Source organism: Narcine bancroftii, chromosome 1 (assembly GCF_036971445.1).
Source record: "Narcine bancroftii isolate sNarBan1 chromosome 1, sNarBan1.hap1, whole genome shotgun sequence".
Classification (NCBI taxonomy): Eukaryota; Metazoa; Chordata; class Chondrichthyes; order Torpediniformes; family Narcinidae; genus Narcine; species Narcine bancroftii.
The window spans coordinates 299822773-299850651 of NC_091469.1; positions in this window are offsets into that span (position 1 = coordinate 299822773).

Below are 27879 nucleotides of genomic sequence, written 5' to 3' on the forward strand. Positions count from 1 at the left end.
ACGACACATGTGGAAGGGCATCCAAAACTTCACCAACCACAAGACTACACCATTTGCTTATGCTGCTGATGCCTCCCTCCCAGACGCATTGAAGAACTTCTATGTGTGCACATTCACGGAGAAGACTGCTTCTCCTACAAATGACCAGATGCTGTGTCTTGCAATGGCCGAGGTGAAGAGAGAGCTCGGCATGGCTAACCTGTGGAAAGCTGCTGGCCCAGATAATATCCCCAGCAGAGTGCTCAGGGGGTGTACAGCTCAGCTCGCAGATATTCTCAGCGACATCTTTAACATCTCCCTGAGAGGCGCCATGATCCCCAACATGTTTCAAAGCTGCCACCATTGTCCCTGTGCCGAAGAAGTCATCTGTGTCTGGCCTCAATGACTACCACCCTGTTGCACTCATGTCCATTGTCATGAAGTGCTTCGAGAGGCTCATCATGGGGTACATCAAGCTCTTGCTGCCCCAATCACTAGATCCCCTGCAAGTTGTATACAACCACTCTACGGACAATGCCATCACCTCCGCCTTTCATCTAGCCCTCACCCACCTGAAAAACAAGGACTCGTATTGTCAAATACTATTTATTGATTTCAGCTTGGCGTTCCACACAATCATACCACAGTACCTGATATGAAAGTTCAGCCTCTCTCTGCAATTGGATTCTCGACTTCTAGTTGGGGAGAGCTCAGGCAGTCCCGATTGGTAACAGCACTTCCAAGACTATCACATTGAGCACAGAGACCTTCCAGGGCTATGTGCTTAGTCAACTGTTGTTCAATCTGCTGACCCATGACTGAGCAGCTAAACATAGCTTGAACCACATAATCAAGTTCACTGATAACAAGACCGCAGTGGCCTGATCAATAAGAATGATGAGTCAGCTTACAGAGATGAGATGCAGTCGCTAATGGACTTGTACAGAGCCAATAACCTGTATTTGAATGTTTAAAAAAAAAACAAAAGAGATGGTTGTCGACTTCAGGAGGGCCCATGGGACTATTCTCCGCTGACCATTGATTGTTCTACTGTTGAAGTTGTCAAGAGTATCAAGTTCCTTGAAGTGCACTTGGCAGAGAATCACACTTGGTCCCTTAACACTAGCTCCATAGCCAAGGAAGCCCAGCAGCACCTCTACTTCCTGCGAATGCTGAAGAAAATTCATCTCCCACCCTTCATCATCACTATATTCTACAGAGGATGTATTGAGAGCACCCTATGCAACTGCAACAGTGCCTGGTTTGGAAGCTGTACCAGCTCAGACCACAAGACCCTGCAGAAGATAGTGAAGTCAGTGGAAAAGATCACTGGGGGCTCTCTTCCTACCATGAAGGACATCTACAACACTTAATCATTGTGAAGGACTCCACTCACCCCTCATGTAAACTGTTCTCCTGTCTGCCATTTGGTAGGAGGTACTGCAACACTTTGGCCCTTATGCCCAGATTGAGCAAATGTTTTCCCCCCAAGCCATTTGACTCCTGTATTCCCAGAACATTTGTGGATAGGGTACCATGGATGGTTAGTGTACTTCTTAATATGTTAATGTGTTTAACTTATATTTTTGTAAATTTGCTCTGTGGTTCTGGAGAAACGCTATCTCATCTTTACCGTGCGAGCATAGTATGAATAATAAATGAAATGTGATTTGACTTGATGACTTGAGGGGCTGAATGGTCTTCTGTTACTATTTCTATTATCTTATCTGTGCTTGAAGAATCACTTCCAGGTGCCACGATGTAGTAATATTCCACATGTATTTTGTTTGGGTCAGTTATAAAAAATAATATAGTACTTTGCTTTGGATTTGATTTTGATTGACTATGGTCAATTTGGGGTTGGGTCAAATTTTTATTTTGTACCTGAGCTGACTTCCAGTTCCCGCTGCACACAAACTACTGAGATACACAGTTTTCTGAGCTTATCCCATGCATTTCATTGATAAAGGACAAACTAGCTGAGAGCAACTGGTATCCAATTAGCAAAGGACTGAACACCTTGAGAGACTTGTGTGACTTAATCTGGTCATGTGGGCAGGCTAGAACAATGCTCATCCATAAAATTCCTCTAGAAGGCTCTGACAGGTGGAAAAAGCACACTCAACTTTGTTGTCTGTCAAAGCTGTTGACACTTTCAATGCTTCTCATCATCCCTGACATTCATGAATACTTGAAAACATTAAAAAAAACATTGAGTATTTTATAACATAAAATAAATTTAAGCAAAAGCTATAAAACTCTTATCTAGTTAAAATATTAATGAAACATATTCTCACAACTGTAAAATCTCAATTGAAATGATCCTGTGACAAGTTCTGGAAGAGGATCTCAGTGCAATTGTCCTCCACAATGTTAGGAAATTCTATCCATCTCCTGCTCCACCATTGACTTAATGTAGAGTTCAGTGATGTAGCACCATTGAAAAATTCCCAAGGTATCATGCCTCACAAGCTTGGATCTTAAAAACTCATGTGAAACTGTTGATATTTCCTGTTGCAGTAGCTCGAGCTATGAACACTAACCTAAATTAGTACTAAGCGAAAAGAGTTTGCTGTAGGAAATATATTTTTTTCTGAGAAAATGCTAGGTCATGTTTTCTGCTTTCTGAGGTGAACCCAAGTGGTTTGAATGAGATCTGGGAAATATTTTCAAAGTTTTAGAGTCACAGAGCTTTATAGCATGGAAACAGACCCTTCACCCAACCTAAGCTTGTCTCATTTGTCTTATACACCTCTAAACTTTTCCTATCTTTGTACCTGTCTAAATGCCTTTTAAACATTGCAATTGTGTACACCTCCTTCTTCTTTCTCTGGCACCTAGTTCCACACACTGTACCTACCACCCTCTGGTTGAAAATATACCTCTCAGATAATTTTTAAAATTTCTCTTCTCACTTCAAATCTATACCATATAGTTTTAGAATATCCTACTCTATGAAAAAGATTCTGACTATTTACCTTATTTAAACACCATGATTTTATATACCTCTATAAGGTCATCCCTCAGATTCAAATGTTTCAGAGAGAAAGGTCCCAACCTATCCAGCATCTCCTTATAACTCAAGACACCAATCCTGGGAGCATTTTCATGAATCTTTTCTTCACTATCTCCTATAGCTGGGTGTCCCAAACTGTGCACTGTATTCCGTAGGTGGGCTCACTAACATTTTGCATAATGGTAACATTACATCAAGACTTCCCTTACTGATGAAGGCACGCACACCAAACAGTCCGTCTACCTGTGTCGCCCATTTCAAAGAATCATGGAGCTGACAACTCAGCCTCTGTTCTACCATTTACTGGGTAAGCTCTGCCCTGGTTTAACCTACCAAAATGCAACATCACACACTTACCTGATCAGCCATTTCTTGGCCCACTTTCCCAGTTGATTTAGATGCCTGTTGTAATCTTTGATAATCTTCCTCACTAGCCACTGCACCAGCAATTTAGGTGTCATCTGCAAACTTTCCCATCAAGGTATCTATATTCTCATCCAAATCACCAATATGAATGATGAATAACAATAGACCAGGCTCCATCCCTGTGACTCACCACTGGTCACAGGCCTCCAATTAGAATAACAAACCTCCACTGCCTCCCTTTCTTTATCTTCTACCGTCAAGCCAATACTGTATCCAAATGGCCAACTCAAACTGCGCTTTTATTGCTGACCAGAGGATTAAAATTAATGTAACAGTTTTATGAGGAAATTATTGCTTTTCAATGCTTCCTGTATATCATACTTGCTGTTGTTAAATATAAAGGTTACATCTCAAATTTTCTTACTGAATTAGTGGCAAGATGAGTGAAGGAGGCCACAGTCTGATTACAACACAGAGGCTCTGAAGCGATGACTCAAATAATGTTCAATATACTTTGAAGGCACGTAAAGACCACAATGATAACCCAGGAAAGAGCAGGTCTTGTTAGAGACCAAAAAGGTAACATTTCTATGGTGTGGAGGATGTGGATGAGGCTTTTGATAAATATTTTATGACTGTCCTTGCAACACAAGAGACTGGTTTCAACATTAGGGTAAAAGAAGAGTTAAATAACAGAAGAGTAAAATATTAAATGGGTTAAACATTGTAATAGAGCGATTTGTCAAGTTTGAAAATGAATATTGCAATAGAAGGATTTGACAAGTTTGAAAAATGATTAAACCCCAGATGAATGATCTCCGAGCTAGCTAAAAGAAGCAAGAGGGAAATTGCAGAAGCCCTGACTATGATTTGTCAATTCTCCGTTGCTCCTGGAGTGATGCTATAGGATTGGATTCTGCAAGAGTTGTACTATTCCTTAAAAAAACCTTGCAATTGCAGGTCTGTTAGTTTAACTTTAGTGCAGAGTTATGAGCATTAATTCTAAATAGCAGTATAAACCTTCACTTAGAAAGGCACAGTTAATTGCATGGATTCATGAAAGGAAAGTTGCATCTGACTCATCTGATTGAATTTTGTGAGGCTGGAACAAGGATGGTTGACAAGGGCATTTGATTTGGTAAAATAAGATTTGCACAGTGTCCTAAGTAAAAGCCACTATTGATCTCTCAATCACAGTTAAACAAGATCACTGTGATGTCTTCAATGTTATTGGTGGGAGCTTGCTGTGCACGTATTCACAGCCATGTTTTCCACCTTACAGCAAGTTCAAGATTATTATTATCATACAATTGTACAAGTACAACCTGATGAAACAGCGTTCTCCAGTCCTCTTTGCAAAAACATGCAAACACACAACCAAGGATAACATAAATAATACATATGCAGTACATATGTGTTCATGTTAATGTTAAGCTCTATTTCACATAAAAATGTCTTAGTAATGTAAGTTATAGAATTAAATGTATTTCTAGTGAGGGAAATGTGGGCTGGCCCAGGGTTACACACACACACACACACACACACACCCATCCAATACATTCAGAAGTGAAATGAACTCTTTCTGAGTTGTGATGTCTAGAAAGACAGTGTTAATGGAACTAAAATGGATTTTAATTGATTCAAGAACAATGCAGTGTTTACTTTATTAAAAACCGAAGTATTTAAGTTCTCAAGAAGAACTTCTGAAGGAAGCCACTCATTTAAACAAAAACAGGTTTTGCTTGTGATTATTAGACTTTCCAGACCAACCAAACCACTTAAGCCTCTTGGAACCGAGATGAGATCAGAGGTTGTTATGGATATGGAATTGTTTGGGAAAAGGCAAGAGGTTTTACAGAAATGAAATAAAACTGTTAAAGATTCCAGTACATGGTCACATGGTTTCCAAGAATTGTGATTGATTCGTTGCTGATGTAATGTCGCATGATGTTGAGATATATATTAGGAAATTCAGACATTTTGAATCAATTCATAAGTCAAGGCCCTGTGGGACACACACAGGAGTTGGACCCATGTGAAACATAGGGTTAAATTACAGTAACCGGAATAGGTGCCTCCTAATCAAAGGGGAATACAGAAAAAGAGAATTTCGAAAGGAAAACCACTTTCTAATTGCTCTTTTGAAAATAAAGAGTGCAGCCTCATCATGGAAGAAAACTGAAGACAGAAGACAGATGATCTGAAAATTGACATTGTGGAAAGACAGGACTGCTCTTTTAAGAAAAGAGAAACAGCCTCATTTGTGGCCAAAGAATGGTTACTCCTGTTTGAAGCATTTCTCTCTGAAAGACAACTCATCAAAAGATTCATGAGTTTAAAGAGATCTGAAAGTATAATGTTTAAAAGTGCTTCATAATTACTTCTGCACTGTGATTTTAAAAGGATTTTGAAGTCAACCAGGTATTTGAAACTGGACTTTAAGATTGACTTTTTCAGAATCAAGTTTAAACTGTAATGGTTTTGAACTTTAATACACACCCATTTACATTTGCTCATAGTGGGGCTAAATTTAGAGTTAGGTTTAGAGTTAAGTAAGAAATGTTATGTTATTAATAGTTGTATAAAAAATGTTATTTTGAATTTACCATTGTCTGGTTAATTTTCCATTGCTGTTCCTTTGTTAGTCCTAATTAGTTCGTAACAATATATAAAAATAACTAAATATCATTTAATAAATAGTAAAGTCTTGGAGGGTTGTTGTATGAGCATTCATTCAGTCATTCAAGTCTCACTGCCCTTGGGAAGAAACTTTATCTCAGCTTGGTGGTTCTGGTTCTGACACTCCTCTATCCCTTTCCCAATAGGAGTAGTTGAACAATGCTGTGTGCTGGGTGGTAGGGGTCATCAACTATTTTGTGAGCAAGCCAAAGTGGGCGCTGCAACCTGGAGCACTGCCATTATTTCAGCAAAAAAATGCTCTGCTGGAACCCATGTGTTAGAGCTATATGGGTTGACAAAAAGATCCAAGTCTTTTTTACTTCAAGCCATTTATTGTCTGCCAATTGAGTAATCTAAAATCATGCAGATTATTTCTTGTATTACATTTTCTTTGCTCTATTAAAGAGCATTATGGAAAATGCTACTGTAGTGGAACTAGGGACTGGCTTCAAAGGATATGTCTATTTTTGACATGGTGACAGTCAAGCCAAATGTTTATAAACTTTAGAAGTTCTACCTTGGTTTTCTATGAGGCAACATACATGTTTGTGGGTTTCTTTTCTGAAGCTCTCAATGATCATAGTCTTAAATTGATCTTCACAGGGACAATGGGAAAGTCAGTAACTAACAAAGTGTTCGTAGCATTGAAGTTTGATGCTGCTTTCCAGATATTCTTGTGATCTTCATCACAAGCCAATTTGTGATGCACCGATGCATCAAAAAAGGTGCCCATAGCTCCATTCAGCTGGATTCCCAAATTATATCCTTCCGCATAGAAGCTAACAATCAATGAGAGAACAGAGCAAAATTTCAAAATATCATGATTCTTAAAGTTACACTTTGTTGGAGGAAATGCATTAGATTGGAATCTTATTCACGGTCTATCTTAGTGAAGGACATCTTTCTCTCTTTGTGAGAACAGTGTTCCATTCTAAATGATGGCACTGCTGATGAAATCAGGAAGCTCCCGTGATGTTTCTCTACATCAATAATCACCTACACCTATATTGGTTGGCCAAAAATGTGGAAAGAACAGCTGTAGTTCTGTTCCTTTCGATGATCCAACCTCCATAGCACAGAACTAATATGACAAAAGCTGAGCACCCACCCAATATTTTTACAAAGCAATCATTCAGCACATTAATGTTTTCTTCCAGGTACTTTAGTGGAGAGTTGTTGCAGCATAAAGGCTTTAAAAATATACATTGTACTCGTTGCATAATTGAGCAACTCGTATGTTTCCCCAGTGAAGCTGAACCGTTAGAAATCCTAATAGCCGAAGTTGGTCAGAAAGCCTAGGAGGGAAAATCCATGGCCAACAACTAGAGAAAAATAGCAGGAAATGATCCACAACTGTTTTCAATAAAGAAAAAAGGAGAGAGCTTACATTTATATACCACCTTTTGTGACCTCAAGACATTCCGAGTCACCTCACAGAGTAAGATCAATCATGGTTTGCATATGAGACCATGAGTCGATCTCTCGATAATCCCACGACAGGCACTATGTAATAAACCTTTGGGTCCTTCAGTGTTAAGTCGTTCCTTCACTCCATTAAGCTATGAGGTGTCACAAACTGCAGAGCTCTAATGCATGGGCACATTATCCAACTGGCATTTTTTTTTAGTTCAGCGTAAACATTGTCTAATTCCATACTCAATTCTGTCTGCTATTGAATTGAAGTCAATTTTCTTTCTGTGCTACAGGTAACCCAGGCTATTGCCACTCTTCTCCTAAATACTTCCCTTCATTTTGCCCACTGCTCACCACCTTATCAGTGTCTCCACTGAAGAATTGAAATGCTTCTGAATTTTGTCTGTTTAAGGATTTAAATGTTGTTACGGTTCCCTTCTCAATGTTCATTATTGCTGCTTGTTGACAACCTTTACCTTTGCAAGTAAGAAAACAAAATGAACAAGGCAACAATTTTGAATCAAAACCTGAGAGAGGCTGAAGTTTGTGGATCAAACCCCAACCCAGAGATTTGAGTGCACAATATATTCTTGCTGTCTCGTGCATTATTATGGGAATGGCGCATTGTCAGAATGTCAACCCTCGGATTAATTGTGAACAATAAGAAAATAAATAGTACTCTATATAAGTAATTAAGAAGTCTCCTTAGACCACGATTGATTATATATGTCAAATGATAAGCAGCATAAGGAGGTAACAGCAGTCCAAAATATGTATTAAGGAGCATTGAAATGGGAAAGAGAAATAGCAAGGTGGAGAAGTAGAGGCTGGGAATTTTAGAAATTAGGCCATGGAGCTGAAGAAATGACATTTAAAGGAATAAAAGGAATGTTATATGTGATGTCATGTATGTACACTGACAATAAATCTGAAATCTGACGATGTAGTCTGAAGCTCAATTCAGAGACAGGAAGGGTACCAATTACCAAATAGCCATAAATAATTGTCAGGGAGAAAAATGGTCATTTCCTAGGATAAAATCATGGGATGAAGTGATGGTGAAAGAACCTAATCTTTCATTAGCACTCCTGAATATTCTGAAGAATCTATTCTGAGCAACTTGAAAGGAGTTAAAATCACCCAGGTATTTCTCTGCGTTTTGTATTGTGATTTTTCTTGCTGTACTATGTATGGGTAGACCAGCTGAATTCCTCACAAAGTAAACTTCTTCATGGTACATCAACTTTAACAAACTTGAAAATGGGTGATGGGGATATATAGGGGGCATGGGAAAGGGAACATAGTTAAGACATGGATCAGAAATATAGAGAGAAGACAACTCAGGAGATGAGGGTTACCCAACATTGGAGAATACTGTGCTTATACCACTGGGTTGCAGACTACCCAAATGGAATAGGAAATGTTGTGTTGGGCCTCACCTTGTGGAGAAAAGGCTGACAGACCAGTTGATGTTGGAATGGGAAGGTGAATTGGAATAGGATGGACATTGCAAATAGAATGTAGAAATCAGTTTGCCTGGTCTACACTTGGTCTCGCCGATGTAGAAAAGGCCACATTGGGAGCACGGAATGCAGTATTCCACCCTCCCCCTCCCCTATATCTTTATTCCCTCCTCAGATCACCTATCTGATTCCAGTCGCACCGTTCCCCCTCTTCTCTTCCTTTGCCACTTTCAATTGCAGAGCCTTGACCTGAAACTTTGACAATTCCTTCCTTCTCACATATGTGCTTGACCTGCTAAGCTTCTCCAGCAGTTTAATTTTAGCTCTTGATTCCAGCATCTGCAGTCTCCTGTGTTTCCAAAATCACCCAGAATATGAATTCACTAGAAAGCATTTCAATCCTCTCCATTTTGGCATTTGATTTGGTAATTAACCTGATGATTGGGAGCTGAGGATTCAGAATTTAAACGAGGCTTGGATGTTAAAGTTGTTGCTATTATTGCTGTTGTCCGCCACACATTCTCAAGCAAAATGGTGACATCAAGTCTTCATTATTATGAAATGTACGAAGGTGCAAGTGCTGACATTGGGGGCATCAGGTGAGTTTCCAATTCATATCGTAGGTGAAGAAAATTGTGATGGAAGGCAACTCTAAGCAACGTTCTCTATATAATATACAGGATAATTTTTAATTTTTTTAAACACACAACATGGTAACAGGCCCTTTTTGCTCATGACCCTGTGCCGCCCAATTACTCCCAATTGACCTACAACCCAGATATGTTTTGAATGGTGGGAGCAAACCGGAACACCCGGAGGAAATCCGTGCTGACGTGGGGAGAACCTACAAATTCCTTACAGACACTGGCTAATTCAAACCTGGGTCACTGGCACTGTAACAGCATTGTGCTAAATGCTATGCTAACCACGCCTATTTGCTATTTAAGTAGACTTGCCCTGTGTCCAAGTCTTAATCTTCAGCAGCACGAGCCCCAAATCAAGGTTCTGTGAGCTGCAGGGAGCTGCACAGAAACCTGATGTTGTTGACTGCCAATTTTTATCAAATAAAAATTGAGAGGGATGGTTTTTACACACTAATGTTATGTCCTAGTGGTCATATTAATTTATTCATAGTTCAATACATTCAATATCACACACACCTTATTATTTATGAAAGGTCACAAATCAGAAAGTTTTGATTCACTTCCATTGTTAAGTGTTTTAAACAAGTCACATACTGACTTGTATGTTTGGAAAGACTAAAAGAATGAAATCTACATCAAGATGAATCACAACAGTAATTTAAAAAAATTTAGTAATGCAGGATGGTTACGAGCCCATTTGGCCCACAAGCCTGTGCCACCCAATTACACCCAATTAACCTACAACCCTAGTACATTTTGAAGGGTGGGAGAAAACCAGAGCACCCAGAAAAAACCCATGCAGACTCAGGGAGAATGTACAAACTCCTTACAATCAACAACAGATTTGAACCCTGGTCTCTGGTGCTGTAATAGCATTGCATTAACTGCTCCACAGAACCACTTACTTCAATTTCTGGATGGAAGAATACAATGAGGAGACCTTACAAAACCAAAAAATTAAAATGCTCTTTATGTACAGCTTACAAGCAGTCTTCAAGTCGGTGCTTTTTTGGTTCAATATCTAGGCACAGAATATATTGTTGGAGGGATGCTGGCTAAAGCAGGTCATAATAGCTGGAGATTAATGCAAGGTGTGTCTGAGAATGTGTACATCGAGGAGACAAATGAAATCTGAATGAGCAGCAAAGCAAGGGAGAAAAAGAGCTGAATGTTGAAAATGAGAGAAACAAGATTGGAAGAGTTGATCAAATGAAATGGTTGAATTCAGTGCTGAGTCCTGAAGACTCTAATGTGCCACGTGGGATGAGATGCTTTTCTTTGAGATCGTGTTGAGCTCCAGTGGGACAATGTAGGAGGCGAAGGACTAAGATTAGAGTGAGAGTGGAATAGAGAGTTCAAGTGATGGATGTCTGCGACCTTGTGGATTAATTAGTCACCAAATGCACACTTGGTTTTAATAATTATCATGAACCAGTTGTGAGTACCAAAGGCAGCATATTAAATCTGAAGGATAAGAAAATTACTGGTATTTTCTAATAGCCTTCTGCTTCCTATAAAGAACATACTATTGAAATCCCTGGAAAAATCAGGCTTTTTTTTGGAAGGATTTGCTTCTAAATCAATGGAATTTAACAATTAAAAACAAATCGATGTGACTGCCTTAGAAATCATGCAATGAAAGTGTAAGGGAATTTCCCTAAGGGCCCACATGGACCATATTCCACTACAGTGAACTTTTGGGATAAATACCATCTGACCTTTGAACCCTGGAATGGTTTCTAGTTCATGATATGATCTAACCAAGTTTGTTTTAAAATCTACCAGGCAGGTCTAAAGTTACTTCTCGTGTCTTGACTTTTCTACATTAGACAGCGGTCGAAAACATGTTGTCATGACTGTGACCTGTGACCCCGCCTCCCTCCTTACTTCCAGATCAAAGATCTCTGGCTTTGCAAAAATACAAAATATAATTTGGAGAATAGCAAACAAGCAGAAGTATCGTGACAGGGCAATCATCTGGCAAATGAACCTGAAATTTAGTCTGATGCTGAAGCAGAAATTTCATCTTCTATTTTTCTTTATTTACGTCAACATTTGAAAATAAATTGTTAAATCAATTACTTTTAGAAATAGGCAATAGTTGACGTGCTCTATGCTTAGCTGACCTGTCTCGTCTTGCTTTGGTTTAGAGCAAGCTTGAGGATGGCCCTATTGAAAAACTGTCTCTGTTCAGTCTGTGGCAATGAATAACTACTAGCAATTAAAATCTCAAGGCAGTTTCTCTTTCCTGTGATGGTATGATGTCTTTTAATAAGGGTTCCACAGTGTAATCTTTGATCTTAATAATTTGGAAAGGTGACACCATGCAGGCCCACTGTATAACTGAATCCAGATGAGTATTCTTGTACCTGCAGCTATTGCTTTCGCATTATCAGATTCCAAAATGAAATAGAAGTCCTTGTGATAATCAAATGATGTTTAGTACTTAAGTTTGTTCCATATGTCTCTTGCCAGTGTTTAAATTATTTACTAACATCATCTTTTTCTTAATGCTTTCAGTGGGTTCGATTGAACACAGAAAAAGAACATTAATTTTTTTTTGCAAAATTCACCTTATTCATATGCTTCAGAAATTGTGGTAGATTGAATTCCAAAGGTTTTTTTTTAGTGTACAATCACCTTCATTAGTATCACAAGTTTGGACAATTATGCTAATACATCATGAGTATTTGAATTATTCCCCCTAACAGTGATGGAAACCAGTCAAAATTTGAAGGGAGAAAATTTGCATTTGGGAATGAAACTGAAAATAAAAAGTCAAATGAATTGAAATGATCATTTTAGAAATTGTATTCAGAAAGTAAGAAAAATAATCTTGGACATATTTTCTGAACTCATAGTTCATTTTCTTCAGTAATGAAGTTTTCGATATCCAAAGAATGCATTTATTTTTTTTTAATGGATTGGTGTATTGATACAGAGTTCTAAATAAAAAGTAGCAGCAATGTACCTCAACTTCTTACCTCCAATCTTTAACAACCTTTCTCTTGTACTATTGGTGGATAACCACATATTGAGTTTTTAAGCACAGGATCTGATAGTTTAGTGGTTAGAGTACTGGTCTTGTACACTAGGGGTTATGAGTTCATTTCTTGCTGGGGCTTCATTAGTGTGAGGGTAGCTTGACCAAATAGTGACTCTGTGTATTCCTTAGGGTAGACATAGACAAAGTTAAAGAATTTTGTGTATGTTGCATTTTTTTAAACCTTTTTTATTTTCAGATTATATTCATAGAATCATTGATATGGACAGCATGGGCCATTTCAGACCACCTCATCCATGCCAACCATGATGCCTGTCTATGCTAATCCTATTTGCCCATATTGGGCGCATACCCCTCTAAGTCTTTCTCAAACAAATTCCTGTCCAAATCATTTTTAAACATTGTAATTCAATCTACCTCTACCACCTCCTCCAGCAACTCATTCCAGATAACCACCACCATCTGTTGAAAAAAATCCCCATCAGAACTCCTTTAAATATTTCCCCTCTCACCTTAATCCTGTACCCTCTAGTTCCAACCTCCCCTGCCCTAGAAATAAAGATCGACCATCCTTCCTATCTATGACCCTCATAATTTTATAACCTGGATAGTCTCCCATTATCCTCCTTTGTTTCAGTGACAATGAGCCTAGCCAACTACAAACTCCTTCTCACAACAGCCCTCCATTTCAAGCCACATTTTAGTGAATCTCTTCTGAATTATCTCTGTTGCTACCATGTCTTTCCTGTAGTGTGGCAACCAAAATCGTTCACAATGCAGAGCAACTACTGTTCAAACTCAATGTCTCGCCAATGAAGGCAAATATACCAAATGTAGACCACCACCTGTTGTGTTTGGGAAAGTATCAGGATCAGTGGGTTCACGGAGAGATGAGTCTGGACACAAGTGCTACAATCAAAGTTAACTTTATTGAACACATGGAAGACAAACAGGGGAAGACATCAAAAGATAATTAATTACTCTACTACTTAATAGCTATAGTCATTCACATCGAACCAGGTTGGATTCCGATACTCGTGGGCACCTATCTTCTACACAGTACAAGCAGTACAAAAACTATAACAGTGCAAGCAGGCACGTTCGATACAAGGGACTGTGATACCAGTGGCTGTTTACTCTATCACACTCTCTTGCATGTGTACATACTTCACATACATGGACTTTAAAACGCACTCCCAATTCCCTGTACTAACGGGAGTGCAACTCTTTGCAAGCGCTAATCTATTGCAGTACTATGGCTCAACTTACCTGTAGCGCTCACCTTATCTGTGACTCCTCCAGCGATGTCCACAGTAGCGACCTGTCATGGAGTGATATCCAGGGCTTGGACCAAGAGGAGGAGAGAATGTGGCATGCGTTGATGTTTATACTGTCCTGAACGTGGCATTTGGCTAATGATGGCACTGAATCATTTAAATGAGCCAATGGTAAGGTGTACACAAATGGGTGGCAGGAGTCCAACCTTAATTGGCAGGTGATGTGACTTCCGACTAGATTTCAGACAGGGAGGTCCACAATCCACGATGTTCCACATAGGGAGGCCATGCCTTCCTTCACAATCCACATATAACACCACTCTATCCTTCTGTACCTCTATTTCCAGGAAGCTATGGATTTGCAACTCTGTACATCAATGGTCCATGTGTCTTTGCCATTTCATCTAAGTATCCTAACTGAATTTAACTTCCTAAAATTAATTACCCCACATTTGTTTGGATTCAATTCCATCTGTCACCACTCTACCCTGTTTTGTAGTTGATTCATGTACTGCTGTATCCTTTAAGATAGACTTAAAATCTTTTTGATAATGTATTTGGTTAACTGCCAATATATTTTGTTCAATGTACAGCACTTTGTGTGAGAACAATCATGTGAAACACCTTGGGATATTAAACAATGTTAAAAGTGAAATATAAATGAAATCATAGTTGTTTCTGAGAAATTTTGCTGTGGTCTTTATGAAAATGTGCATATTCCACTGAATTTTCTGAAACGTGTGTAAGCACATCTGGAGATAAAAAGCCTTATGAAAGGTATGCAGCCACCTTAAGGTTATGTTAGCAATAATCCTATTTCTTTTAGTTGCCTGCTCTCTGATGCCTGCTTGCTTTCCTCTGTGCCTCCTAATCGAAATCCCTCCAATCCCTATTGAAATTGATTGGAAATCCTACAGTGACTGGCAGTTCCCCTGCACCCTTTGTCAGTGAATGTGGTATTTTGTGCATGTGACTAGAATTTGAAGACTTGCATTTCCTGGCAAAAGTACCCCCATGATTGGGAAATTTTAAAAAAAAAGAAAGGGTAGAAAACAGGAAACTATAGCCCATTAGTCTGACATTTGAATCTTTTATTGAGGAAGTGATAGTAGGGGAATTAGAAATATTAATGGAATTGGCTGTGGTTAAAATGGATTTACATTTGACAAATCTGATAGTGTTTTTGAGATTATAGCAAACAGAAAAGATATGGAAGTGGATGTGTTGCATTTGGAGTTTTGTAAGATCTTTAATAAGGTATCAGCTAGAAGTATATTAAGCAAAATTAGAGCACTTTCTATTGGGGGTAATGTCCTGGGGATTGGTTAGAAAATTAGTGGGAAGCCAAGACAACTCAATAGCTGCAAGGATGGGAAATCAAGAGTAATATTTCCAAGGTTCTTGAAGATACAAAGATTTTCATAACAAATTAAGAGTCTGAATATTTCAAGGTCAAATTTATTATCATTCAATTGCACAAGGACAAAACAGCATACTCCCATCATCAGTCCAAAACATGCAGAAACACAACCATACATAACACACATATAGACAACAATATGAAGGACAAATATGCATATGCAGACCCCTGGTGTCCGGCACCTATGGGGAATGGTAGATGCCAGATAAGTGGATTTTTTTGGTTGCTTGAGGTTGCGCGTTGCATGATTTGCAAATTCATGGCAGGTGCCCCAATTTTAAACTTTCTTATTTTTTACCTATTTATTTTCCTCAACTTTTTTGCTGGTTGCCTGAGGGCAACTTGAATTGAATTTGCTTGAATTTTGAATAATGGGGGTTTTACTCTATAACAATGAATAAATAAATAAATACATAAATAATTAGTAAATATTTTTTTATTCTCAGATGATTAGTGTGAGCAGCTCCACTCATTGTGCAGTTAGCTATAAGGACCTGAGTGTCCTAGTGCATGAACCATTGAAAGATAACATGCAACTTCAGTAAGTAATTGGGAAGGCTTTTATTTTTAGAAGACAAAAATAAAGACATCTTGATCTAATTACATAGGATACTAGTGAGATTACATCTGAATTATTGTGTACAGGTTTTGTTTGCTTACTAAGAAAGGGTATACTGATGGAGGGTGGAGAGAATTAAGCAGATTTTGATGTTTGGAAGAATAAGAAAAAAAAAACCTGGCAGATATCAGAAATCTAAAACAAAAACAGATAACACTGCAAACAACCAGCAGGGCAGAGATAGTGACAGTACCAATGCCAGTGGTGTTTGGTCCTTCACTTTGACAGTCCCCCAATGGAATCACCCAACTAATGAGTACCTCCATCAGACTATGTTCTTATGCCAGAACCAATTTGACCTGATGTAAAATGGAAGGCTCAGATTATCTTTATGCACTGAACAGGAATGTTCTGCAAAGCAGCAATCCAATTTGCATGATAACATTCCCCACAAAATTGGAAAATATTTTTAAAAATTTTTAATATTTTTTATTTTTCACACTATGAACCATATTAACCAAAATGCACATAGACATTTCCCTCTTGAATATACACAGTGTCATTTTCTCCCCTTTTTCTCCCCTCCCTTCCCTCCCTCCTTCCCACCCCTCCTCCCTACCCACTAAACATTATTTGAAGTAGAATGGGACAAGAACTCTTTTAAAGGGCAGCATAATGGACACAATGCCCTCCTATTTCAAACCATTTTCTTTTTCTTTTTAAAATATTCTTATTAAGTTTAACATAATAATCCACATAGGTTGTTAATAAAACAAGGCAAAATAATAACATATACATAACAAAATTAAAGTAAATGCACCCTATGACAAATTTTAATTCCAACCCTTATTATTAAATGTGATTGTTAAAATAATTATATGTATAAATCAATTAAATACTATTATAACAAATTGCAATAAACCCTTAATAAAATCTGAAAAAGGGATATTATCCAGGAAAATCATAATTAAGCCTCATAAATCCATTTATGATTTATGATAAAAAAATCCTAAAACTGATACTAATCTAACCCCCCCCCCCCCGCCTACCATCAAGGTTGCAAAAATAATGGATCAAATCGTGACCTCCAGAAGATGGACAGATCAGTACTAGAGAACCCGTATCACCTAAAACTGCCAGTTATGATAGTATTCTATAAATGGGCCTCATACCTTTTCAAACTGTAACTTTTTATCTTTAATATTATACTGAATTTTCTCTAAGCTTAGATATGACATTACATTGTGTAGCCACTGTTCTTGAGTCGGTGAGAGTTCATCTATCCATTTCATCAAAACCGTTCGTCTGGCTATCAACGTGCTAAAAGCTGAAACTTTCTTTTGAGGTGCCGATAAAAGTTTATCCATTTCGTGTGAAAAACCAAACAGAACAGTTAAAAGGCAAGGATCTAATTTAACTTTAAAAATAATTGTCAAAGAATGAAAAAAATTCTGCCAATATTTTCCTAATTTAGGACACTCTCAAAACATATCTTTTCAACTGGTATCATGTATTTATATGGATTTATTGGATTTAAGATTAGCCCCAATGGCTAAGATTAAAAATGATTGGGAGCATGATCTTAATATAACTTTTTCAGGTGAGTATTGGCATTCTACTCTTTGTTTGATCAATGAATCTTCATTTTGTGCTAGGCATTGTTCATTACAATTTAAGGTGATACACAGAATACATATGTCTAAGCTCAAATCATCACGTTTCTATGCGGATGTTGATCCATTTTGTGAAAAGTCTAAAATTTTTGAAGCTTCACATCATTTTCTTATTTCATAAACTCTCCTTGATTTTCCACTGCAGTTCATCTCTTGTCAAAAGCAAACTGGTTCTGTTAAAACCAGGGCTATCAATGCATTGCACGAGTGATGACAGCTTGGATCAGCATATAACAAATATCATGCAAAAAAAAATATGGTGTTATATAATCTATGCAACATTTTAATTTGTTTGGCTCCAGAAAAGTATTTCTACAATGGCCTTTTGTGCATAAATCTGTCTCTTTCCACTGATACATTTCAGAAATTAGTGCATTATGAGTTTGTCTCATGACCAAAGATTTTTAGGATTCATCTGCAGTTCAAGGGAACTAACCAAAGTGAATGTATGATCTGAAAAAGAAGTTTCTCTGCCATGGTGTGAATTTTGTAGACGCCATTGGCAATTGCTAACTTGACAATGGCGTCTACAAAATTCACACCATGGCAGAGTAATTACAGTCATAAATTGACAATCTCATCGCTTATTTTTGGTAAGAAGAGTATATGCCAAGGGACGTCTGAGATACCATGATCATCTTCAAGAAAGGAAATAAATCGAATTGCAGTAACCGCTGGGGATTTGTCCTGCTGCCTGCCATAAATGAAGTCATTTCTAGGGTCCTATACAACTGTCTCCTCCTTAAGACTGAAGAGCTAACTTCCTGACTCTCAGTTTTGATTCAATCCTTCATTATCTCCAAGAGAAAAACAGAAAGTTGCATCAAGTGCTGACTTTCTTCATCAACATCTCCTTTCATTGGGAGGTAGGTGGAAATACAGGAAATGATTTATATTTTCCAAGGTTTCATTGTGAAGATCATATCCATTTTTCTTTTGTATGGACAGCATTGAAACTGCAATTTAGAGAATAGGATGTTGACTAAAAAAAATGGAAACATTTGAAGGAGAATACACAATCTCTTTTCACCGTTCAAAGGCTTTTAAATTCATCATTTGGGAGGGATTGTGCAGAAATCGTCCTGCCCACAGAAATTTATCTTCATGCCATGTCTGCATCATTTTAACCATAGGGTCATAACGGATCCAATCTGACTGCGGACTGCTGTGAAGCACAGTTGTGTCATCACCCCGTTGTGAGTTAATCTTTCTCAGGGCTGTGCTGCCATTGCTCTTCAATGAGCTTCTCCCTTACTCTTAATCCGCAGGACATGTGGGAAATATTTTAGCCTCCAGAGCCGAAGTCACTTCAATTCAAGTCGTTAAACTACAGTACGTAGGCAACACAGACTTGCTGAATACTATGGCACGGTTGACTTCTTCACTGAACCAGAACAAGCACTGGAGAGCAAGCTATTCCCATTACACAACTATGTCTTCCCACAATGCAACCCTGGAGAATATGAAGCACTTCCCATAGCTTGGGAAAGGAAATTTACCATCACCTTCAAATGGCCAGCATAGCTATTGACCATCTAGGGAAAAGTATATTTGAAGGTCAAGTGATGCTAAGCCAGGGAGAGGAAGTAATCATTCTTGAGTTGGATGAACTGCCTAAGAGAGAATAAATTTCAAACATTTATTTGATCTTCATTCTATGATTATGTCTATGCAATTTAACTATGGCATGGCATTGAGTGATGTTCCATGAATTTCCACGAGTACATCTGGTGGCATTAGAAGCCATACAACTTGGCTACTTCTTTTTGGTTCTTTTTCATGCATTCAGGCAAAAAGATCAATCCATGTTGTGACATCTTGAATGTAATCAGACATTATGTACCAATTTTGAAAAAGAAGCCAATTAGTATTGGAAAGAAAAATGCAACATAGACATTAATGTTACCCTATAATTAACACAGTGGTAATTAAAAGATGAAGATTTTGGTTTAGCCACAGGGAAAAAAAGTGGAATGCTGATGTATCTCAGCTTTCTTTCCCCCCTTTTTCTTATTAGGCAATGCCTTGGGATCAAAGATATCTTGAAGCCATTGTGACATCTGTACTGAATGAGACCAGATTAAGAATCACAGACTCTTCCACAGATGGGGCAGGAAGTTCCAGAGAAGACAGGCAAGCAGTTAGGTTTTGAGAGGGTACACCTCTGTATTAGTATCTGTATTAACATCTGGAATCACTGGTTAAATGGTGATTCTCTATGCGCTCCTGAGGCAAATTTTGAGGTTTCAGCAACATCCTGATTCTCGTTTCAAAAACAGGTGAAAAGGCATGGTTCACTGCTCCTTTGTAGATTTTGAACATTTTGCCAGATCTAAAGTTTTTGACCTTCACAAACCCATAGCCCCCAAATGGTCAATGAATGTACTGGCATACTTATAGTAGAAACACAATGCTGGAGGAACTGAGCAGGTCAATCAGTGTAGTTTATTTAGCAAAGATCAAGATACATAACTAATGTTTTGATCTTGCATCCTTCTTCAAGGTTGAGCAAACTGTAGGCAGACGCCTGACTAAAATGATATTGGGTAAGGGCAGGGGGAGGAGAACAGGCCCACAAGCAAGAGGTAATAGGTGGTTAAGGAAGGGAGGGCACAAGAGAAAACAAGAGGAGGGGGATAGCTCTGTGAATGGAGAGGGAAGTGGGTGGAGAGATGGAGAAAAGGAGACAGATGTATAGGGAAGCGAGGGAGAATGGCAAGTGATCTAGAGGTCAATGTTAAAGCCATCTGGTTGGGGAGTGCCTAGACAGAATATTAGGTGTTTCTCCTCCAATTTACAGGTGGCTCTGGTTTGGCAGTGCATGAGGCCATGGACAAACATGTCGGCATGGGAGTGGGGCGCAGGATTGAAATGGGCACTCACTGGGTTAATCCTGTCAATGATGCAGACAGAGCGAAGGTGCTTCACCAAAAAAACTCCCAGTCTTCATCCAGTCTCTCTGATGAAGAGAAGGCCACAACAGGAGTACTGGAGTTGATGACTCCTGCAAATTCATGAGTGAAGTTTTGCTTCTCTTGGAAGGACTGTTTGGGACCCCGAATGGTAATGAGGGAGGATGTGTGGGTTCAAGTATGGCACTTCCTGTAGTTACAGGGGTCAAAGCCAAGGGAGTGATTAGTGGAAGGGGATGAGAGGATGAGGAAGTCAAGGAAGGAGCGGTCCCTACAGAAGGTAGAGAGGAGAAGATAATGGGATTCATGGGCTGTAGATTAGAAGGCAAAAATAAACCTTTTTCAAGAAAAAAAAATGAAACAGGCTTTGGGATGAAGTTTCAACTTGTTTGCAATTGTGTTTTGTTGTTACCTGTCAACCTATCCTTTTGAAGAATACATTTCTTCAATTTTAATTAATTTAAGGCAATGTTGGCAGAGACAATTTTCATAGACAGTGGATTGCCACAGAAAGGGGATTCTTCAGGGTATGCAGAAGGTTTGCCATTGACCAAACCAAACAATGGGAGCCAGGGAAGCTTCAGAGCACCATAATAATCCCTTTGAATGTGTACCAGGCAAATATGTCCATAGGGAGAAATTATGCCGTGATTCTAAGTGGAGGGAAATAACCATAAGATCTAGCACATTGCAAAGAGGTCAGAACACAAATTTCCCATGTGACCTCACCAGCAAATGGCACATTGTAAATCCATACATTCCTTTCTAGCAAAATCCAATTTTTTCCCCACTGGATGATACATAAGTTTTGAATATGATTTATTTATGGGACATTGTGCGAGAGGACTCTTGTATACAAGAATGCTGAAAGAAATCTGTATATTTTAACATGTTTTAAAAAAAATTATGTTAACAGGCCCTTTCGGCCCACGAGCCCATGTGGCCCAATTACACCCAATTGATCTACAATCCTGGTACATTTTGAAGGGTGGGAAGAAACCAGAACAAGACACAGGGAGAACTCTAGATTCTAGTTACTCTAACTGTACCACGTTGGGTCTAATGAAAATTAACAGGAGAGTTATTCAATGCTTTCTTTGTAATAATGATAAGCTGTTGGGATTTTTGGGTTTGGGCCTTGTTGGATTGTGCAATGGTCCATCAGTGATCCAGCTCCATCATAATGTGAGACCTCCGCGTGCAAAGGAGGATGAAGTTTGACATTCTGAATTGAGGTTGGTGCCCTTGAATGTGCCACTTGTTTTCCATTAATGTTCCTTATTTTTGGAAAGAACTTCACCTTTTTGTCTGGTAATATTGCAGTAATATTTACCCTAACATTCCCAACTGCTCCCACTTAAATGACGGGTAGACAACTGTAAGGCCTGTTGAAAATAGTATAATTAGCATATGCATATTTTTAAAAAAATATAGAGAAACATCATTTAAAAATTGAAGGACTCCAGGACTGGAACAAGGGCAATTACATTAAGCTCCGAAGACAGAAAGTCTGATTAAGTGCTTTGTGAAGAATGCAACATGGAGGATAGCATTACAAATTGGTTAAAATCAGCATTTTCTTTCCCGCAGTCATGAAAGGTAATGGTTACATACTGTCTTGTTATTTAGCCATAGAATTTACGGCAACAGTTAGCAAAATGATTAATGGTACAAATTCCTCTCAACATGGGTGGGAGGCAGATTCAAAATACAAAAACAAAGTATATATGTGTCTGTCTCTATGCAGATATTCATGTTCTTGCAAGCTACCCAAAGGATTAGGAAGTACAGCAGCTGTAAATACTTTTCATCTCTAGTTTACACAATTGATACATGAAAATATATTATTTCAATAATTTAGAAGTGAATACTGGTCTTACCAGCAATCCCTTAAATGCATTAAAAGATACATTTTAGTGATCAACATTTGATGTGCTCCTTTGAACTCTCAGGCTTATCAATTTCTTCAGCTCTCATTCTGCAGTGGATACTCACTGTCAGAGAAGGCCTTTGCAAATATATTACATCTTTATTGAATTTTGTCAGCTCCAATTCCTTGTCACAACTTGACATCATTGTTCAAAACATCTGCAGACATCTATAGCCTTTCTGGAAGCTGAGTTCTGGAACTCAAACCTGTGCTTCGTGGATGAAATAGTGTCAAATGAGTGAGTATGAGTTAAAATGATCAATTAAAAGGAGGTATCACGTTTTACACATAACATTCCATTATAATTCAAATTATGAATGAGGTAAGTGTTGCATTGCTCAAACTATGCTCTCTTACCAATTTGTATATTTATTTCTTGCCTTTATATAGCTATATTTTTCTTTCACTTTATCACATTCTTCATTAGGGCTCAGAATCAGCATGCAAATATAACTAAAAGACTTCTCCACTTCTATTGTTCAAATTCTTCAGTTTGAAAGCAATCTTTTCATTGATTTGCCTTTGTTGGTGTTCATTTCAAAGAAATAAAGTTTCCAGGAAGTTAAGCAAGATAGTCTGCAGATGCTGTGATTGTAGTTTACACAAAAATGCTGGAGAAGCTCAGCAATTCATGTAGCAATGATAAAAATTCACAACCAACGTTTCGGGCCTGAGCCCTTTGTCAAGGTAAGACTCAAGCCTGAAACATTGGCAATGTGCCTAAAATTTCCAGGTATCTTGAATTAACCATACTTCAAATTAAAGAGCCAATATTGTAGCTGATAATAGGTTATGACAGATTAATAGACACTAACAATGAAATGCAATAGCATTTTTGCCAGCTACTAATAGTTTGTTCTGTATTATCTATCTTTAAACTAAACTGAACCAAGCAGAGACTGTTCTTGTTTAACTTGAAATTTCAGGCTCTAAATGTATCTGTAATGTTGTAATTGGCTAGATTCTCTTATTTTATCTTCCATACACTTGGGTACTCTAAAGAAATTCCCACCCTCAGGATTAAGCAAGGATTGTTAATTTCTCCAAAACTGGAATTTTCATATCATTTCCAAATATATGATGTGTTTAAAAACTAAGCAAGAACAAGAGAACTGAAAGAATGCCAACAGCATGACAAAAAAAAATTCAACAGCTTTTGCACTCTGGGAGTTTTCCTGCACACATTTTAAATGGACAAACTAATCACTTAGCTTCCCAAACACAATCTGCTGGAGGAACCCAGGGGGTCACGTAGCATCAGGAGGAGAAAAATTGTGGTCAATATTTTGAGTCTGAACACTTCATTAGCAACTGAGGAAATTAACTACACAGAAATTGGATAACAAGGCAGCGAGTATCACCCAGGAATGTTTATCACAATAAAGTCAAATTCTTCTCACATAGTCATTCAATTTCCTTGTTCAAGCAATTGGAATACTGCTCGCAGAAACTAGAAAGTTCATTCTTACAGTCTGCAGAAAACTGTCCGTTCTGAACTGAACAGGTGCATTCAATACCTCCATAATTCCATAAGCAAATTGCAAATTCCTGCCTCCACCAAATTTCCCAGAAACATGACTGCAAAATCTCTGTTATCTGGAATTCAAGCAATTGGCAAAAAAAAATGTGGAAAATGAATAGGTGAAAAATAAGAAGCTTTCAAATTAGCACCCTCTAGCGGTCAATCCATGGCACACACAATCTCAAAGAACTGGCAAATTCTCTTATCCAGCATCTACCAACCCCCATAAGTGCTGGATACCGGTGGGTTTTACTGTACTACAATGGGATCTGAATTTATTCAGTCCATCCAAAATTTTCAACCTTATCATTCATGAACCAAAGAACTTTGCTGAACTTACACACACATCACACACACACGCACTTAGAATTAGAAGGGGGTTAAGTAGGTTAAGTGAGTCAATAGCGATAAATTAAAGTTTGATTTTATTTTCATGTTTAAAGATAATTAAAAACAACTTTTGTTTAAGTAACCCTTTGTCGTGGTGAATATCTATTGCCGCTGGGTTTTGGGGTCCTCTGGACTCGTAACAAAAGCAATACAATTCAACTGGATATAGCCTAAGCTGAAGAATGACAAGAAGTTGAAAATAATCTATTGATGTCATTTGGTGTCATGATTCTATTGTTTTTTGAATATTTTATTTTAAATTCCATACATGTAATAGTGATAGTCAATATGATAGTTCAGATTGTAAAAAAACTCATGAAAGTTACATACATGATGGTTTTCACCCCTTCTCCCAACTCTCCCCTTCAGAAAAATAATATATACGTATAACTATAAGAAAGAAAAAGTTTTTGGATTGCAAATTCTTCATAAACACTCAGAGGAGAATCTCACGGGTCTAGGGCCAAAGAAAGCATGTTATTACAAATTTAATCCCATTATTTGGGTGTACGGGTATGATTCTATTGTTAGTTAATTTTGGTTTAGGAAATTAACCTTTGACTTTGTGAAGCTGGTGAATCTGCCACTCTGGGCGAGGTGGAGGATTTAATATTTTTTGGATTTTGGATAAGTCTAATATAGTAAAACCCATTGAATCTGGCACCTATGGGGATTGATAGATGCAGGATAAGCGAGCTTTCCAGTTGCTTAAGACTGCTTGTTGCGTGAATGGAGAACTAACGGCGAGGTGCGCAAATTTTAAAATCCTGTATTTTTTACATATTTTTATTTGATGGATAATTGAGATTTCTGGTTGCTTGAATTCTGCGGAAGAGGGATTTTACTGTAATATAGAGAGCACATATGTACTTGAAGATCACATTGAGATGGATGTTCCTGTTCCCTTGCCTACCCTCCACCAACTCTTTCAAATCTCAGAACTACTTGCCACAAGCTTTGCACTTAGCTCTTTCCTTATTTGCTCAAACATTCTCTGTAATGGGACATCACACTCATGATTTGTAATATGTTCTCCACATTGCATGGAGAGTGGGATTTCCCAATGTTGACAAACAGGGCAATCTTTATTCTCATCATTTCTTACAATGAGAAATTTCGCAGGATCGTTTCAGATTTCAGATTTATTGTCAGAGTTATAACGGAATAAGTTAATAAATATATTTTAAAAGGGGGAATAAGATTAGTTTAGATCACTTTTCACAAGCAAACATCACATAACAGAAACAGAGACGGAAATTGAAACTGAAACAAAAAGGAAAGGGGCGGGGAGGAGAATAAAAATTGTTGCAGTCGGTGAAAGGCTGCAAGTGAAAAGCTTGCTAAAGACCCCATTTCAAAATGGGTTTTGAGTTCTGACTTCAGCCAATTTGAAATATCTGTAGTGGCTGGTTGTAATGTTTCTCCTGAAATAGGGGAAAAGAAGAACTCTTTGCGATAACCTGGAAAAAGGCACGTTTCTTTGGAAAAACACTTCAGTTGCTGATTGAAGGAAATCAGTTTGCATGTCCAATGAACAGCAAACATTTCTCTGCACCCACCAAAGACCTTCCTGACTGGTTACCAGGGGTGCAGTACTGCAGGAGCTCACAGGAGGGCTGTTCCAGCATCTCAGGGGGCCGCTCCAATCACCTCATGGGGCAGATCCTGCACCTCCTTGATGCTGTTTTTGGTGAGCACTGCACCACTGCTGGTAACAACTTAAGCTAAGGCACTAGAGCCTGTTGAATGTAATGACTGTTTAACTCTGTGCACAGTACTGAAGGCTACCTGATACCAGGGAACTTGGAGAAGTGAACAGTAAATACACACTTAGAATTAGGAGCGGCTTAAGTAACTTAATAGTGATAAGTTAAATATTGATCTTATTATTCTGTGTTAAGAAAATAAAACCAATTTTTTTAAAGTAGGCATTGTCTTGGCGAATTTCTGTTGCTGCTGGTCTTTGAGTCCCTAAGGCTCATTCTCTCTTTGGCTTGGCTTCGCGGACGAAGATTTATGGAGGGGGTAAAAAGTCCACGTCAGCTGCAGGCTCGTTTGTGGCTGACCAGTCCGATGCGGGACAGGCAGACACGATTGCAGCGGTTGCAAGGGAAAATTGGTTGGTTGGGGTTGGGTGTTGGGTTTTTCCTCCTTTGCCTTTTGTCAGTGAGGTAGGCTCTGCAGTCTTCTTCAAAGGAGGCTGCTGCCCGCCAAACTGTGAGGCGCCAAGATGCACGGTTTGAGGCGTTATCAGCCCACTGGCGGTGGTCAATGTGGCAGGCACCAAGAGATTTCTTTAGGCAGTCCTTGTACCTTTTCTTTGGTTCACCTCTGTCACGGTGGCCAGTGGAGAGCTCGCCATATAATACGATCTTGGGAAGGCGATGGTCCTCCATTCTGGAGACGTGACCCATCCAGCGCAGCTGGATCTTCAGCAGCGTGGACTCGATGCTGTCGACCTCTGCCATCTCGAGTACCTCGACGTTAGGGGTGTGAGCGCTCCAATGGATGTTGAGGATGGAGCGGAGACAACGCTGGTGGAAGCGTTCTAGGAGCCGTAGGTGGTGCCGGTAGAGGACCCATGATTCGGAGCCGAACAGGAGTGTGGGTATGACAACGGCTCTGTATACGCTTATCTTTGTGAGGTTTTTCAGTTGGTTGTTTTTCCAGACTCTTTTGTGTAGTCTTCCAAAGGCGCTATTTGCCTTGGCGAGTCTGTTGTCTATCTCATTGTCGATCCTTGCATCTGATGAAATGGTGCAGCCGAGATAGGTAAACTGGTTGACCGTTTTGAGTTTTGTGTGCCCGATGGAGATGTGGGGGTGCTGGTAGTCATGGTGGGGAGCTGGCTGATGGAGGACCTCAGTTTTCTTCAGGCTGACTTCCAGGCCAAACATTTTGGCAGTTTCCGCAAAGCAGGACGTCAAGCGCTGAAGAGCTGGCTCTGAATGGGCAACTAAAGCGGCATCATCTGCAAAGAGTAGTTCACGGACAAGTTTCTCTTGTGTCTTGGTGTGAGCTTGCAGGCGCCTCAGATTGAAGAGACTGCCATCCGTGCGGTACCGGATGTAAACAGCGTCTTCATTGTTGGGGTCTTTCATGGCTTGGTTCAGCATCATGCTGAAGAAGATTGAAAAGAGGGTTGGTGCGAGAACACAGCCTTGCTTCACGCCATTGTTAATGGAGAAGGGTTCAGAGAGCTCATTGCTGTATCTGACCCGACCTTGTTGGTTTTCGTGCAGTTGGATAATCATGTTGAGGAACTTTGGGGGACATCCGATGCGCTCTAGTATTTGCCAAAGCCCTTTCCTGCTCACGGTGTCGAAGGCTTTGGTGAGGTCAACAAAGGTGATGTAGAGTCCTTTGTTTTGTTCTCTGCACTTTTCTTGGAGCTGTCTGAGGGCAAAGACCATGTCAGTGGTTCCTCTGTTTGCGCGAAAGCCGCACTGTGATTCTGGGAGAATATTCTCAGCGACACTAGGTATTATTCTATTTAGTAGAATCCTAGCGAAGATTTTGCCTGCAATGGAGAGCAACGTGATTCCCCTGTAGTTTGAGCAGTCTGATTTCTCGCCTTTGTTTTTGTACAGGGTGATGATGGTGGCATCACGAAGATCCTGAGGCAGTTTACC